At 47.7% G+C, this 15,177-nt stretch overlaps 1 protein-coding gene across 2 annotated transcripts in view; it reads left to right on the top strand.

Annotated features, from left to right (window-relative positions):
* PRMT9 (protein arginine methyltransferase 9) overlaps positions 1-15,177 on the top strand; it is a 249,634-nt gene that overhangs the window by 107,276 nt on the left and 127,181 nt on the right. The window lies entirely within an intron of this gene.

Raw genomic sequence — 15,177 nt, 5'->3', positions numbered from 1 at the left:
CTCAAAGGCCTCAATGTCATCTGTCCCAGAGACATGTTCCAGGCCCCATCCACTGAAGCCATGCGAGCAGCCTAGCTCTTGGTCTTGTACTCGGTCATAAAGGGGTATTTCCTGTTAATTAGCCTTTCCAACCCATCTTTTTGTTGGCTTCTCTCCACATCCACCCCAAATACTGTTGTCATATGGCTCAGTATGAGCCATATGACAACAGTAATATAGCTGAAGTCCATTTCAGCTATATTAGTCCATGCAATGCTGCCAGGTAACCCATGTCCCCCATAGTGTCTTTTGCCCGGGATCCAGGCCCCCTACTGTGAGGAAAACTGCTGTTGAAAACAACTAATTGTGTTGCCCAGTAATTTTTTCCATAGGCCTAATAATGCAGTTCCCTCATCATTATAATCCACTCATCAGAGTATCCAGCGCAGTGCGTTCCAGTGCATCGATTATGATAGAAGAAGGTATTGGCTTCTTTATGAAGTGTATTCCAAAGTAGATCTAGGAACCTTGGAAGTACTACTGTATCCTGAAATTTAACCAGGGTATTATATTCATTGTTCCCGTGGAACTCTCTCTCTCTCCTGAATATAATAATATTAAATAGATAAATCCCTCTGTCGCTACCTTAAAGGCAAAGGGGTGGTCTTGCACCCATTCCCAGGCCAATAAGACATATATAATATAATTGATATACATGAGTTGTTACTAAAATCCAAGTACTTAAATTGTTGTTTTGACACCTGATACATACTAGAGGGCATCATCAGGGATATGCTTTCATCCCATTGGTAAGTTCCCTAGTCCATTCAGTAGGGTGTCTATCCTAGTATCTTCAGTGGCAATTAACGAGTAATGATAAAGAGGCATCCCATCTTGCTACACTTTCTAAAATGAAAGGTTCTGAAAGTACCCTGTTCACTCACATTGTAGCTAGGGGAACCTTGTCTTGAAGTTTTATCAGTGACAGGATACGTGGACCAAACTGCATTTTGTTTCCATTATCAACATCATAAACCTCCATTCCAGAGTTGAGGCCTTGTTTGCGTTGAACAATAAAACTGCCTTTAGTGCTTTCTGCCGCCTCTCTTATATATTCCATATAAGCACCTGAGATTGCTTCTGATATCTTTATGAGGCATGAAGACAGACAGATCTGAATGGACTAATGAGTCCATTACTTTTCCCAAGTGGTCTACTAGAATTTTAGCCAGGATCTAAGTTTAGAGATTTAGCAAGTAGTTTGGTTGTTTTGCCCCAGATTCTGTTTTGGATTTCCCCTTATGTGAATCTGTACTCTTGCTGCCATTCATAGGTGTTGTCACCCCTAGCTGTGACATGCAATTGGCGGAGGTGATTCACCAGTTTGCTAGACACACATTTGAAGAGTTCTGGAAATAACCTGTTGGGCCTTGACATCTTTCCTACTAGTCATTTGAGTGACTGCTTCTGATATTCCACCTTCATTGTAATCTTTTGTGTGTCCTACGTCATTGGAACCTAAACTTCATCTCTCTCAGTTACAGAGAGTCTCGAAGCCGGTAGTTCCCACATAAATCTTACGAGGTTGGATTCTTCCACCTCCAGCTTAGACACATACAGTGACTGAAATTAGGCTTAAACCTCCTATTTCAGCACTGCTTGCTAGTAGAGCTCCTTGCTCCCTGTATCATTATAATTAATCTTTTACCTTCTTACCAGTTGATCCGTGACAACAGCTTCCTGACTTTTTCCCCACCTCTTATAAGATCATTGTGAAATTGTGTTGATTGTGGGCCTCTCTGGTGATTTGTAAGTAAAATTTTGGCTTGTTAAGCTTATATGTTCGCTCAACTCTAACTTTAGCAGATCTCCACATTCCCCTTGATCTGTCCATCTCTCTGGACATAACCAGAATCACCAATACTACTACTACCCAGTCTTTATATAGCGCATGGCTACAATGTCAGGTGCCCCAGTACCAATCCATTTTAAAATTGCATTATCTTAGAGCTGATCCTTTCCGGGGTGGTGACCTGCAGTCCCAAAGGGAGATGCTCAGATGTAATCATAATTGGTTCCCCATGCTATGATTTTATAATTGTCAAAAGGCACTCCACTGGTTCCTTAAAAATCCCCCAGGAAAAGATGGTGAATCTCCTAATGAGAAGTCACATCCCTGGATCCCACGATGACCTATGCTTGTATCACTGTATCATCAATTTGGTAGATAGACTGTGTTAAAAGTATACCTAACTGGTATTCTTACAAAGTTTCTGGAATGCTGCAGCTTTATGGTGTTTCACTCTGAACTTTCACCAGCTGTAAGCAGATGAGGTCTCTGAGGTGAATACCAAGGAAAAACATGGGGCTATCGTATTCACTGCCAGTGTCAGGTGTAATGGCTTATTTGGGACTACCCCTTCTCCACTTTAATCTGCGCCTCATTGCATCAACGTTCCAAGAAATGAATTTGAGAAGACCACTCTTGTCATCCTCATATTATGTAAGGTATTGTTACTTAATCCAATGTATCATCTTGATCCTTAGTACGTGTGTCGGCCCCTTTCTGCATTTGTAGAATTAAAGCCTGTGCATTTATTTCAAACTCCCCCCACCCAAAGACCCCATCCCTCACGTTACTGTCCTGCAACTTCAAAATGACCTCCACCCCAATTTTCAGCAAAGCCATAAACATAAGTAAAAATAATTTGTATCCCAGTTTATGACCAAAGTCCACTTAGGGAAGTTTGATTATGTGGTACTGCGGCTCCCAGGTTCCAGTGACTTCCTTCCTTGCTTACATGTGCTCTGGGAAATTCATCTGTGGGGCATTGTGGACACAAGAAGGAGGCAAGGGATTATGTAAATTCCCTGTTTCTTATAACTGCCTACTGTCATCATTATTGACAGCCTCATTCTCAGATCCCTCATCGATTCTCACACCCCATCAGCAAATACTTCAGCTATCGGAGACCAAGATACTATTTCACATTTTAGACTGGAGGCGTTAGTGTTTAGTGCCTTAGTTGATTTAAGATAAAGCATTTTCCGGTCCTTGTGCTCTATTGATAGATATCTTCTCTTATAGGTTTGTCACTCTCTCCTTCCTGCTTGGTTCCCAAGCTCTTGAGCGTTATCTCTGTCAGGCCCTCGTACCAATCTTAACCCTGAGCTTCCATGTGAACATCCTTGTTCGTTTTTGGTCTACTTGTTTTATTTTTCTCTAATCCTCCAGGCATTCCCAGGGATCCACCAGTGATAGAAAATACCATACTTTACCCTCTGCTTGTACCCGAAGCTGGGCTGAAACATTATTACATACTTCCTGGTTTCTTCTTCTTAGTTCCCTTCTAATGGCATCAAAGGTTCTGTGCCTATTTTGCACAGCGCATGTAAGTCTAGGACGAAAAGAAGAGCTGCATTGTCATATTTCAAAGGACCCTCACCTTGCAGGATCACATCTCTGAAGTTGAGGATTCGGGCAGTTGTTGTAGGTCTCTTTCCTGGTTGTCAGGAGGGGTGTGAGGAGGGTGGGGTGATGAATTCGAGGGCCTGGTGTGACCTTGCACCGAAGAATCGTTTTGACAAGCCTATTGGTTGCAATGTGTTGGATACAGGTGATTCCAGCAACAGCTCTACGGATGAATGAACCCTCGGCCCCCTCTAATATTCCTGCTACACAGTTATTATTTTGCCAGGACCCACCCACCCTGTGGGTCTCAACTCAAGTTACTAGCCTCTGAGTCTCCTCCCTCAAGGTTTTAATCTTTTTTCTTCATGTTCTTAATGTCTCATGGGTGACCCTGAACTGTTTCCACTCTTTCTAGGTTCTTTTCGTGTTGATACGGAGAAGACCGAGGTCTAGAGACACTGTGTCTATTTTCTGCTCTGTTGCAATTTTAGATTCTGTTACTGCTGCCTGTATCTCTTTCAAGGATGGGTGTCTTTCTGACTTTGATTGCAGGCCTTATAGGATTTTTTTCATGGCATCTTTACATCTCTTGAACCAATGGCCCTTTAACTAGAGTATATTTCTCCATCCTGATTTGCGGAGACGCTTGGACTTCCTTCCAATGGCCTCTGCTTCCTGTTTTTTCCCTCAGTAATGGCTGGGATGTTGCTCCTCTTTTGACAGACTACTGCTTTAGGAGATAGTCATCTTTTGTTTGTGCGGCTCTCCCATTGTATTGTTACTTATTCTCTGAGGAACTGGTATCACTTTATTTCTTTGTGGATGAGAGGTGTTGAACTGGATCCCCGTAATGACTTCACCGCTCCTGTTGGTAGATGTTTTCCTCCTTGAGATTTCTCTACAAGGAGCTTTCCACTGTGGATGGGGAGGGGATTTTTTTCCCTCAAACCCACTGCCTGTCAGGGGTATCAAAGACTTATACTTTTGTCTACATAACTGTTGCATGGTGCCCATGTGGCCTGACAGTGTCTTGGGGTCCCTCTCTCTTCCTGTTCTCTGATTATTTCTTTGCAGACAGCTGTCTTACCTCACCAGTCCACCTCCATAGTCTGGGTGTCCCTCTTTTTCAAAGAAACCTATCCGGGCTGAACCCACTTGAATATGTTCCTCCAGTACATATGAAACTCCTTGTACCTCCTGATCAGTGGCTCCTCGCCTCCACCTTTTACCTGGAAGCTACACATCACCTGCTGTGCATAGGTCTAGGCCCAGTCCACAGACTGTATCCTGCTGTGGTTAGCCCCACCGCTACCTCTCCTCTACCTCCAGACAAGGCACAGTCTGATGGAGAGGGCCATGACAACAAGGGGAAAATGGGGCAGTCTCAAATCTCCCCACCTTAGTTAGCACAGTTGTGCTTTTATCTCCTTCTGTGGATAGTTATTTATCCCAACAATGTGCGTTTCCTTCAGGATTTTAAAACTGGATGTGCTCTGCCTGACCTGAAGATCTTGTTAAGGCATCTAGTCCATGTCCCGTGAATTAGCACATTAGATGGAAGTGTACAATTTGGCAATATGGCTTTAATTTCAAGAACTAATTTTTTGCACATCTATGGTAGAATAATATGATGGATTTAACAGACTACTGTGTATTAAGAAAGAACAAACACTGCTCTCTACCGTTCACCAGTAGAAAGCTTCATATCATCAAAACAGTAACTAAAACTCCTTTCAAGAGCAGAACTAGTCAGATACTTAACATTTTTGTGTACATCTGTGCTCGGTTCCCACTTAAGTGTTCCTGAAATCAGTATAATGCCTAAAATCTGAGCAGCCTCCCAAGGTAGTGTTAAGCATCATAAGCAGAGAAGAGAGATGCATATTTTTCCACCAGCCAAGAAATTACAGAGTTTATGGGATGATTGTATGAAAGAAAGCAGCTTTGAAGAGCGACTGCACTTCAAACTGCTTTTTCAAGAGGCCAAAGTCAGGTTCAGAAATAGATGGGTGCGTCATAATAAAACGATTGTTGAGAATACATTAAACTATTTAACTGCAGCATCACTGGATATTTAACATATGTGGTAGATATTTTTCAATGCCATAAAGCATCCTTCTGTTTCCCTACATCTTGACTGAAACATCGAAGGAATGATATAAAAATGTAGACAACCTTGGGGCGTGGCTATGCCGTGGAACATGGCTTTCACTCAGTGATAAAGCTCTGCCTCCTGTGCAGGCCATCCGTTTAGTACTACCACTCCCCGGGAGCTTTGAGCCGGGGCGAGCAGGCAGACGGTCCGTCACAGATCACCAACGTATAGATCAACCACAGAGCCCGATTTGGCTGAAGATCAGCCGGCAGGCAAAGATATTCCGTGTGTTGGCCGCTGGTGTGGATTGTGGCCGCACGCGTTCGGATGGGTGGCGTGATGATGAGCCGTCCAAGCCCTGCAGGAGCAGTGATAGGAACCTCCATTGCTGATTATGGCCTGTTGCGGCAAATAACTTGCCTGCGACGGAGAAGTTGTGCTGATACAGTGCAGAGGATGTCATGGCCTGCGTGACGGACCAGGCCTGATGACGTTGAGGCCCAAGGCGCTTGCCAGTCAGCGGTGCAAAAGAGGACTGCAGTGCAGGCATGGTGCAGAGGCCGTGAGGATCGAGGGATCGATGGCCTGGAGCTGCCAAACAAAGTGGGCTGGCAGATGTTCGGTTGTGTCAGTGCAGACCTCTATGTTTGGAGTTATCGTCCTTCTCACCCACTCCCCTCACATAAACTGCTGCTGTGGTGTTTGGCCAATAAGGGGCCCCTGGGATACACACATGCGGGCATGAAGCAGAAGGGGGCACCTGCTGAAGTTTGTGGGGAAATTGAAGAGAGGGACTGCTCCCCAAACTGGTCACCTTGGTGGCCCTTGTGGGTGTGGTGGGCCTCTGACTGTCTGTGAGGAAATGTTGTTGGGGTCCCGGTCCCTGATGTTTTGGTACCTTGTTATCCAGAGCCCTCTGTTGGTGAAGTGCTGGAGCCTAGGAGGCTGATGACAGTGAGGGTCTTGCTGTCGGCGAAGCCTGAGTGGCGGGCTGGAGGGAAGCATATAGAGCCGCATCAGGTCCAAGTGTTGTCTGGGGGACATCCTCGTAGAGGATGTTATGTGGGAGGACAGCTGGCAGGCTGTAACTGTGTTCCTGACAAGGCCCATGATAAACCAACACCCACAGCTGAGCAACAAAAGATTAACAAATATGCTAAGCACAGTGCCCCCATGGGTGAGGCAGGGGCGACTGGTGGGGCACCTGCAATGGAGGACAGTGCCCATACGTCAACCATATCACAGGCCATTGAGGCTCTTAAGGTCACTGTGGAGGGCAAGTTGGGGGAACTAAAGGTAGACCTGGCAATGATCCATCAAGACCTCCGCAACACAACGCACAGTGTCACCGAAGTGGAAAGTCGGCTGTCAGAAATGGAGGACATAGTCAAGTCTCATGAGGAGTGTTTGGTAAAGCTACAGCGGCTGGTGAGTCACCTTGAGGCCAGAGCTGAGAACGCAGAGGGGAGGTCCAGGAGGAACAACTTGAGGGTGGTGGGCATTCCCAAAGGAGTGGAAGGGTCTACCCCTACCAAATTTATGTGGGACTGGCTGGTTAGCTGAGGTCCTCAAGGAAGATGTATTGGCATGCTTTATTTTTTAATGAGCTCATAGGGCCCTGACTGCTAGGCCGCCTGTGGAGGCCCCACCCAAAATATTCATTGTGAGTGTGCTCAATTATGCGGACAGGGACGTGGTCCTCAGGGCGGCACAGAAGAGCAAGCCTTTGCTGTTTCAATCTACTTCTGTGATGGTTTTCGCGGACTGCACTTTGAAATTTCAACAACAACGATGCTCCTTCCAGGAAGCCAAAAACAGGCTAAAGGTAATTGGCCTCACCTACAAGCTTTTATTCATGGCCAGCTTGAAGGTTATTTTTCAAGGCAAATATTTCTTCCTTGACTCACCAGAGGCAGCCTGGAACTAAATTGAGGAGTCACCATCTCTGCAGTCTCTCCAGCATTCTGTGAATGGGGACAAGAAAAGGGGAGGTGGGGACGAAGGAGTGCATAGGGAATGGCATACGGTCCTGCGCAAGTGGATGAGGCGGAGGGAAAGACGAGCAGGCTCACTGGAGCCTGTGCCCTTTGATGCAAAAAAAGACATGGTCACCTCTCCCGCCAGTCCTGGATCCCAAGAAGATGTTGTGGGCCAGGAGCAGTGGCCGCTACTCACCGCACAACAAGAAGACTGAGCAACTTTTGGGTGATGTAGGCAAATGAGACTGGTAGCCATGTTTCCTTTTGTGTTGGGGTTGATTTTTTGTTGGGGAGGAGGGCTTCAGGCACAGGGGGTTATACTTCTCACATGTGAGCCCACTTGGCTAGGTCCCTAGACATATCACAACGGGTACTCCTAGTTCACAAAGTATGGGGGTAGCAGGGAAGGGGGTGCAGGTGGACAGTTGAGTGGTTTGACTTTTTGTTCCCTTTTAGGTGTGTATGTTCAACATAGACACATTGCATATACACAGGGATGGTGAACGCAACACTCTGACACATTTCCCCAGACCACACCTCATTGGGAGCTGAGAGCTTTGCCCTCGCCGGCCTGGCTATCTTTAAGGTAGTGTCATGGAACGTGAATGGAATATTGGATAAGACAAAAATGTAGACAAACTTGACACAGTGTCTTTGGATGTTTTGAGATAGATCAGATCATCATCATCATTAGTAAATTATTGACAATAAAATCAGTAAATCCTACGTTTGGGAGAGGGGGGGTGCAGTAAGTTTGTTTGGATACAAAAGTTTTTTTTTTTTTAGTTTTTTTTTTTTTAGTTTTTTTAGATATATGGATCCATGATAGGCCCTTGGCTATGTATTGAAGGACAAGCTAGGCAGCTTCTGTCACTTTGCGTTTGAAACACTGTGGCCCTCATTAGGCTGTGGGCGCCAGAATACCGCCAGCGGTAGTTCTGGCTCCCTATTTCGCTTTTCCGCTGGGCCAGCGGATGGTAACAGTGTTACCGTCTGCTGGCCCAGCGGAAAAGTCACATCAACATTGCTGCCGGCTCGTAATAGAGCTGCAGTGCAGGAGCCCCCAGGGGCACCCTGAGTCCCCTTACCGCCAACCTTTCCATGGCGATATCTACCGCCATGGAAAGGCTGGCGGTAAGGGGAGTCGAAATCCCCAGGGCAGTGCAGCCCTGGTGGATTACGACCGCTGAGACCGCCATGGCGGTATACCGCGGGTCCTGGTTGTATTACCGTGGCGGAAGTGCCATGGTCGAAATGAGGCAGGCAGTACCGCCAGCCTGTTGGCGGTATTACCACCACCCAGGGTTATAATGAGGGCCTGTGTGTTTTAAATTCTAGCCACCTGCGGCTATTCAATTAAATTCAAACAAGCTTTATTTTGGCAGCAAGTGCCGTAAAAGCACAACACATACACACAATAAAAGCACCAACAATTCATCTGCATAAAAAAAATCCACACATTAATACATTTAATTGTGACCAGATCCCAAAACATGAGGTCTGCACACAGAAGACTCAAACACCGTACACATGATCTAAAATGTCAGTCAAAAGATAAAAATTCTAGCAAAACGAAAAAATGTGTTCGAAGAGCAGTGCTAAATGCAGTGGTAAAGAAGAAAGCAGCAAGAGCGTTACGAGAGAAACTTGAGGATGAATTACAAAATTTCACAACTTAAGCCACAAATTCAACATAGTCACTGCAGGGCTTCTCGGCCAAGATATGATAAAACTATGACTTCTTTTCATGTGGGGATAAAATTATCAATAAGGCAACCAACTGCATCAAAACTCTTTTTAAGATTAAGCAAAAATAGCAATTTCATGGCAAAGCAACAAAAATAAAAACGGTACCGCTAGTCCCAGACCCCCCTCCTTCATCAAATGGACAATGCTATCACACATTCCCTTCCCACTGCTTGATCTCCTTGGCCTTAATAAACCATATATTTCCAAAGAACTTTGCAACTGCACAGGCATACAGATGGCTAGGGTCCGACTGCAGAATTCTTAGAGCGTTTGCACTGTTGCCCGCACCTAAAGCCCTAGCAACTGGTTTGATCCATTTCATGTGTGAATCTTTGTATGCCCTGTAAGCAAAGAAAACATGACCAACAGATTCCATTGCTAACTTACAGCCGGGACATAGCAGAATTTTGCACCCAGCTAATCGTGAAGGACCTCAGGGGGAGGGAACCAATTCTAAACTGAATATATAGCTTCCTATCTCTTGATTTCGAAATAAAGTCTAGGTAGGGTTCCAAAACACCAATGAACTTAAAGTCCAAAAAAGAGCTTCCTTGATAGGGGGCTTTTATCACCAGATGCTCGATCCTTCTGAAAAACCTAGGACCTATAACACCTCTTCAGATGGGCCTTTGAAGGGATTAGTTCATGCTGATTAGAGTCCCACGCGGCTTGTAGTCCTAAGGCGGTAAGCAAATTCTTGGTGTTCGAAAACCATTGTATCTTGTTTAACGTATCTCTTCTAAGTACCTCCCTAAATGAAAAAGCATACTGATCAAGCTCACGGCTATTCTAAGGAGATTCCTGTTCAAAGATGCTTATTCTGAGTGTAGCAAAAAGCCAGCAGGAATAGCTCCGAAAACCAAAAGCAACATTACTTGTTTCGTTGTAGTTCAAGGTTAGTAAAAGGATCCCCTCTTCTTAAGGACCCAATAATTGTACATGTTTGTCAACTTCACTGATATGGCAAAAAAAAAATCATCACCTTTGACAAGCTGTACATCAAACTACCTCAAGACAGCTGATTATCCAGACTTCAGTGCCATTTTTCTAACCTACTGCAAAGTGTATGTTGAATAGGCTACCCCCAATTGGCATTAGCTGACCTTCTTATAAGTTGCTAGCATATGGTACCCAAGGCACGTACGTTGGAGAGTCCACTCAGTTCTGCAGCTCCAATTGTGCAATCCTGTAAGTGACAAAGTACAAAATGGTTCCCAGCCGCCACTGCAGTTTTAAAACTGCTAGTTCCACTTTCCCATTTTAAACCAGTGCAAAACCCTCACTTCCCTTAACAATTTATGTTTCCCTAACGAATGCCTATGGAGCCCCAAGGCATGGAACTGTACATCATTAAGCGGGACATTTACATTTATTATATCCTAACAGCAAAACTTCCACATTGTCGTTTTTGCTCTGGAAACGTTTGTAGCCCCATTGGCTAACACAGAGTTACTGGCGAAAGCCTGGCTAGCTTCTGAATGGGACTACTAAAATGAATACTTCAGGGTATCAAATTAATTGTGGCATGAAACCTGACTTGATGCCCAAATTGACTTTAATGTCATTGTCATTTTTAAAGAAAGGCAACTTCTAGAAAGTTGAAACTCTGTTGCCCAGTTTGTCCAGTGGTCTAGCACAGTTGCTGGCCATCAGAGAAGCCTTCTGCCCTCCAGGGGTGTAGTGTGAACGACTCCCAGGCTCAGGAACAATAGAAGCGTGCTACAGGAAGAGGTGTTGCGTCCTCCTTGCAGGAAGCCACACAGGGTGTTGGCGCAAAAGGCCAGCTTCAAAGGGAGAAGCCTCCTTTGGTGGGCAAATGGAGATCACACTCTTCTAGGGCTGCCCCTTTGTTCAAGTAGACAGGCAGGAACAAAGAGGGGAACCAGTGGACAAACCGGTTTTCCAGTGGGCATGCAGCCCGCAGGTAGCCACAACTCTAGGATGAGCTACCAAGCTCCTTTGAAAGTTTCAGACATGCTGAGAATGGGAAGAATAGTGCACTCCAGGAATGCTTATTGTCACACATAGCCAGATGTTGTCATATGGTGGGAGTGATCCTGGTAGCCCATTGGCTAGTGACTGCATAATTCCCCACAAGGCACTTTCTGGGCCTAAATATGGCACCACTGGCACCCTAGACCTCAGATTGTGACAGAACGGAAGAAAGCACCAAAGAAAAACAGCCCTGTTGACACCTGGACATGATAAGTGAAACTGCATAGACTGCTGGGCTGCACACGCCACAACTTGGACCAGCAAAGAGAGGACTGTGGCTCCTGGCTCGTAGAAAAGTCACTTCCGAGTCACAGATCAAAGAAGAGACTCCAAGGATTAGTTGGCTGACCCCTTAGAGTCAGCTTCAGGGTCATCAAAGCTGAAGTGGCCCATTCTGGCAAGTCAGTAGCGAGATTATTTGAATCACCGCTGACCACTGCTGGGCAACCCAAGAGACTGATCCTCAATGGCCAAAGGTTGCACCGAGTCTGCTGGACCTGGTAGTGTCATTTGAGGCTAGATTTGTTGCCAAAGGACACCAGCCCTCACCTAAGGTTTTATAAACAAGCCTGAGTGGACCCAAGACAATTTTGCGAGTTATTACACAGTAATAACTCCTGCTCCTAGCAGGTAGGTCACTCCTTCTGCACCGACGCTACTGCCGGCTGCCATAATCCTTGCCTCGTGGTTTCCTTCGCTTTTTTTGCATTTTGCCCTGTTGCCGCAGCGGCCCCGCCCCCCTCCCTTCCTGAGTCTCCTTTCTCCTTGCCTCCCCGAGGTTTTCCCTCCTCGGTGCCCGACTGCCCAGCCCCCCCAACCTCCGATTGGTCCCTCCACCCCCTTCTCCCAGCTGACACTCCCTCCCACCTCCCCTCTTATGCCGGCTGCAGCACGGTGAGGACAGTGACCTCTGACCCTGCTCCTAGCAGGTAGGTCACTCCTTCTGCACCGACGCTACTGCCAGCTGCCATAATCCTTGCCTCGTGGTTTCCTTTGCTTTTTTGCATTTTGCCCCGTTGCCGCTGCGTCCCCGTGGCCCGGCCCCCCTCCCTCCCAGAGTCTCCTTTCTCCTTGCCTCCCTAAGGTTTTCCCGCCTCGGTGCCCGGCTGCCCCACCCCCCCTGACCTCCGATTGGTCCCTCCACCCCCTTCTCCCAGCTGACACTCCCTCCCACCTCCCCTCTTATGCCGGCCGCAGCGCGGATGCGCAGCGGGCACACCAAAGGCAAGCCTGTCTGCTCCCGTCCGCGCCGAGAACGCGCCCAGCGCCAGACCCCATGGCCAACACGCCCCCTGCACCCCCGTTCACCATTACACTGCCGACGAACTCCACGCCCTCAATCCAGGACGCACCTCTATCTGCTTCCAGTCCACTCCAACGTGCACCAGAGGACCCTTCTCCTGCAAAACCTGTAACTTCACCTGCAGCCTAACCCCCGAACACCATATCAAAACAACAGACAGCCACCTAAGATGCATCCTGCTGAACTCCCGCTCCGTCCACAAACATGCAATTGAACTCTGGGACTTACTGACCACACACTCGCCCGACATAGCATTCCTCACCGAAACCTGGATGAACTATGCCTCAGAACCAGACATAGCCATAGCCATACCAGAAAACTACAAGATCACCAGAAGAGACCACAGCAACAAACCAGGAGGAGGAATCGCCATAGTCCACAAAAACACCATAATAGTCTCCACCATCTCCGACAACACCATCAAATCCGCTGAACACCTCTACTTCACAATCCACATCAACGCCAACAACACACTCAGAGGAACACTGGTCTACAGACCCCCTGGCCCCAGACCAAAGTTCTGCAATGACATCGCCGACACCATCAGCTCCCAAGCCCTCATCTCAACGGACAACATCCTCCTCGGCGACCTGAACTTCCACCTGGAAAATAACAACGATACCAACACCACCAACCTAATCGCCAACCTCAGCCTCAAGCAACTCGTGACTTCACCCACCCACTCCGCAGGCCACACACTCGATCCCATCTTCTCAGCCAGCAACCACATCTCCTTCAGCCACACCACCAAACTCAGCTGGACAGACCACCGATGCATCCACTTCTCCTACCAGAAACCAGTCACCCACCACCACCGCACACAACCTCCCCGACGCAACTGGAGCAAAATATCAACGGATCAACTGATCTCCACCCTCGCCAGCCCCCCCCACCCCCCGGGGACCCCGGAACCCAACACAGCCGCCAAAAACCTGCATCTCTGGACAGAAGACTGCGCCAACACCCTCGCACCACTCAAAAAAACACCCATACACCCCCCACAGAATCAAGGCCAACTGGTTCACCCCAGACCTACAGGAATCCAAACAGCTATGTCGCAAAATGGAAAAAAACCTGGCTCCATGACCCCACCAACACCAACCACATCGCCTTCAAGGATGCCCTACGCAAACATCACCAACTGATTCGCACCACCAAAGGACCCACTTCAAAAACCGCATTGACACCAACGCCCATAACAGCAAAGAGCTCTTCGGCATCATCAAAGAACTCTCCTCACCCAGGACCTGCTCCAACGAACCCCCGCCAACACAGGAACTCTGCAACTCACTCGCAACCCACTTCCATCAAAAGATAGAAGAAATCCACAACAGCTTCAATCCCCAGACCCACCAGCTAACTACAAACACCTACGAACCCAACGCTTCAAGCAACGGACCCCTGTCAACATAGAAGACACCACCAACGCCATGGCCTCCATCCACTCCGGATCACCATCGGACCCCTGCCCACACCATATCTTCAACAAAGCTAACACCATCATCGCTCCCCATCTCTGCAACACCATCAACAGCTCCTTCGAGTCAGCCACCTTCCCAGAGAGATGGAAGCACGCAGAAATCAACTCCCTGCTGAAAAAAACAAAGGCAGACCCTGAAGACCCCAAGAAATACTGAACGATCTCCCTCCTCCCCTTCCCAGCCAAGGTCATCAAAAAAATCGTAAACAATCAACTATCCCGATTCCTGGAAGACACCTCCCAATCCGGATTCCGCAAAAACCACAGCACTGAGACCACACTCATTGCTGCCACAGACGACATCAGGACCATGCTCAACGAAGGAGAAACAGCAGCACTCATCCTCCTGGACCTCTCCGCAGCCTTCGACACGGTATGTCATCAGACTCTCCGCACACGCCTCCACAACGCTGGAATCCGCAACAAAGCACTGGATTGGATCTCGTCATTTCTCACGAGCAGAACCCAGAGAGTCCGCCTCCCGCCGTTCCTGTCGGAAGCCTCTGGAATCACCTGTCCCCCAAGGATCCTCGCTCAGCCCCACCCTCTTCAACATCTACATGGCCCCCCTCGCCAACATCGCACGAACATACCACATTAACATAGGATCCTACGCAGATGACACCCAGCTGATCATCTCCCTCATGAAAGACCCCACAACAGCAAAGGACAACCTCCACAACGGACTTCACGCTATCGCCAGCTGGATGGAATCAAGCCACCTCAAGATAGACACAGACAAGACAGAAATACTCATCTTTGGCACCAGCCCCTCAGCTTGGAACGGCTCCTGGTGGCCCACCTGCCTAGGATCCGCGCCCTCACCCACGCATGCAACCTGGGCTTCATCTTGGATTCCACACTCAGCATGACTCAGCGGGTCTTCCCGCTACAACACCCTCCGCTTGCTCCGCAAAATCTTCAAGTGGATTCCCGTCGACACCAGGAAAACCGTCACCCACGCCTTGGTCAGCAGTCGACTGGACTACGGAAACGCCCTATATTCAGGAATAACAAACAAACTCCAAACAAAGTTGCAAAGAATCCAGAACGCGTCCGCCTGCCTCATTCTAGACGTCCCACGCCGCGACCACATCTCACCCCACCTCAGAGACCTACACTGGTTACCAGTATCAAAGAGGATCACCTTCAAAATCCTCATCCACGCACACAAAGCCCTCCACA

Source organism: Pleurodeles waltl, chromosome 1_2 (genome assembly GCF_031143425.1).
Source record: "Pleurodeles waltl isolate 20211129_DDA chromosome 1_2, aPleWal1.hap1.20221129, whole genome shotgun sequence".
Classification (NCBI taxonomy): Eukaryota; Metazoa; Chordata; class Amphibia; order Caudata; family Salamandridae; genus Pleurodeles; species Pleurodeles waltl.
The sequence above is the reverse complement of the archived record's forward strand: the minus strand, read 5'-3'. Positions and strand labels throughout refer to the sequence as shown.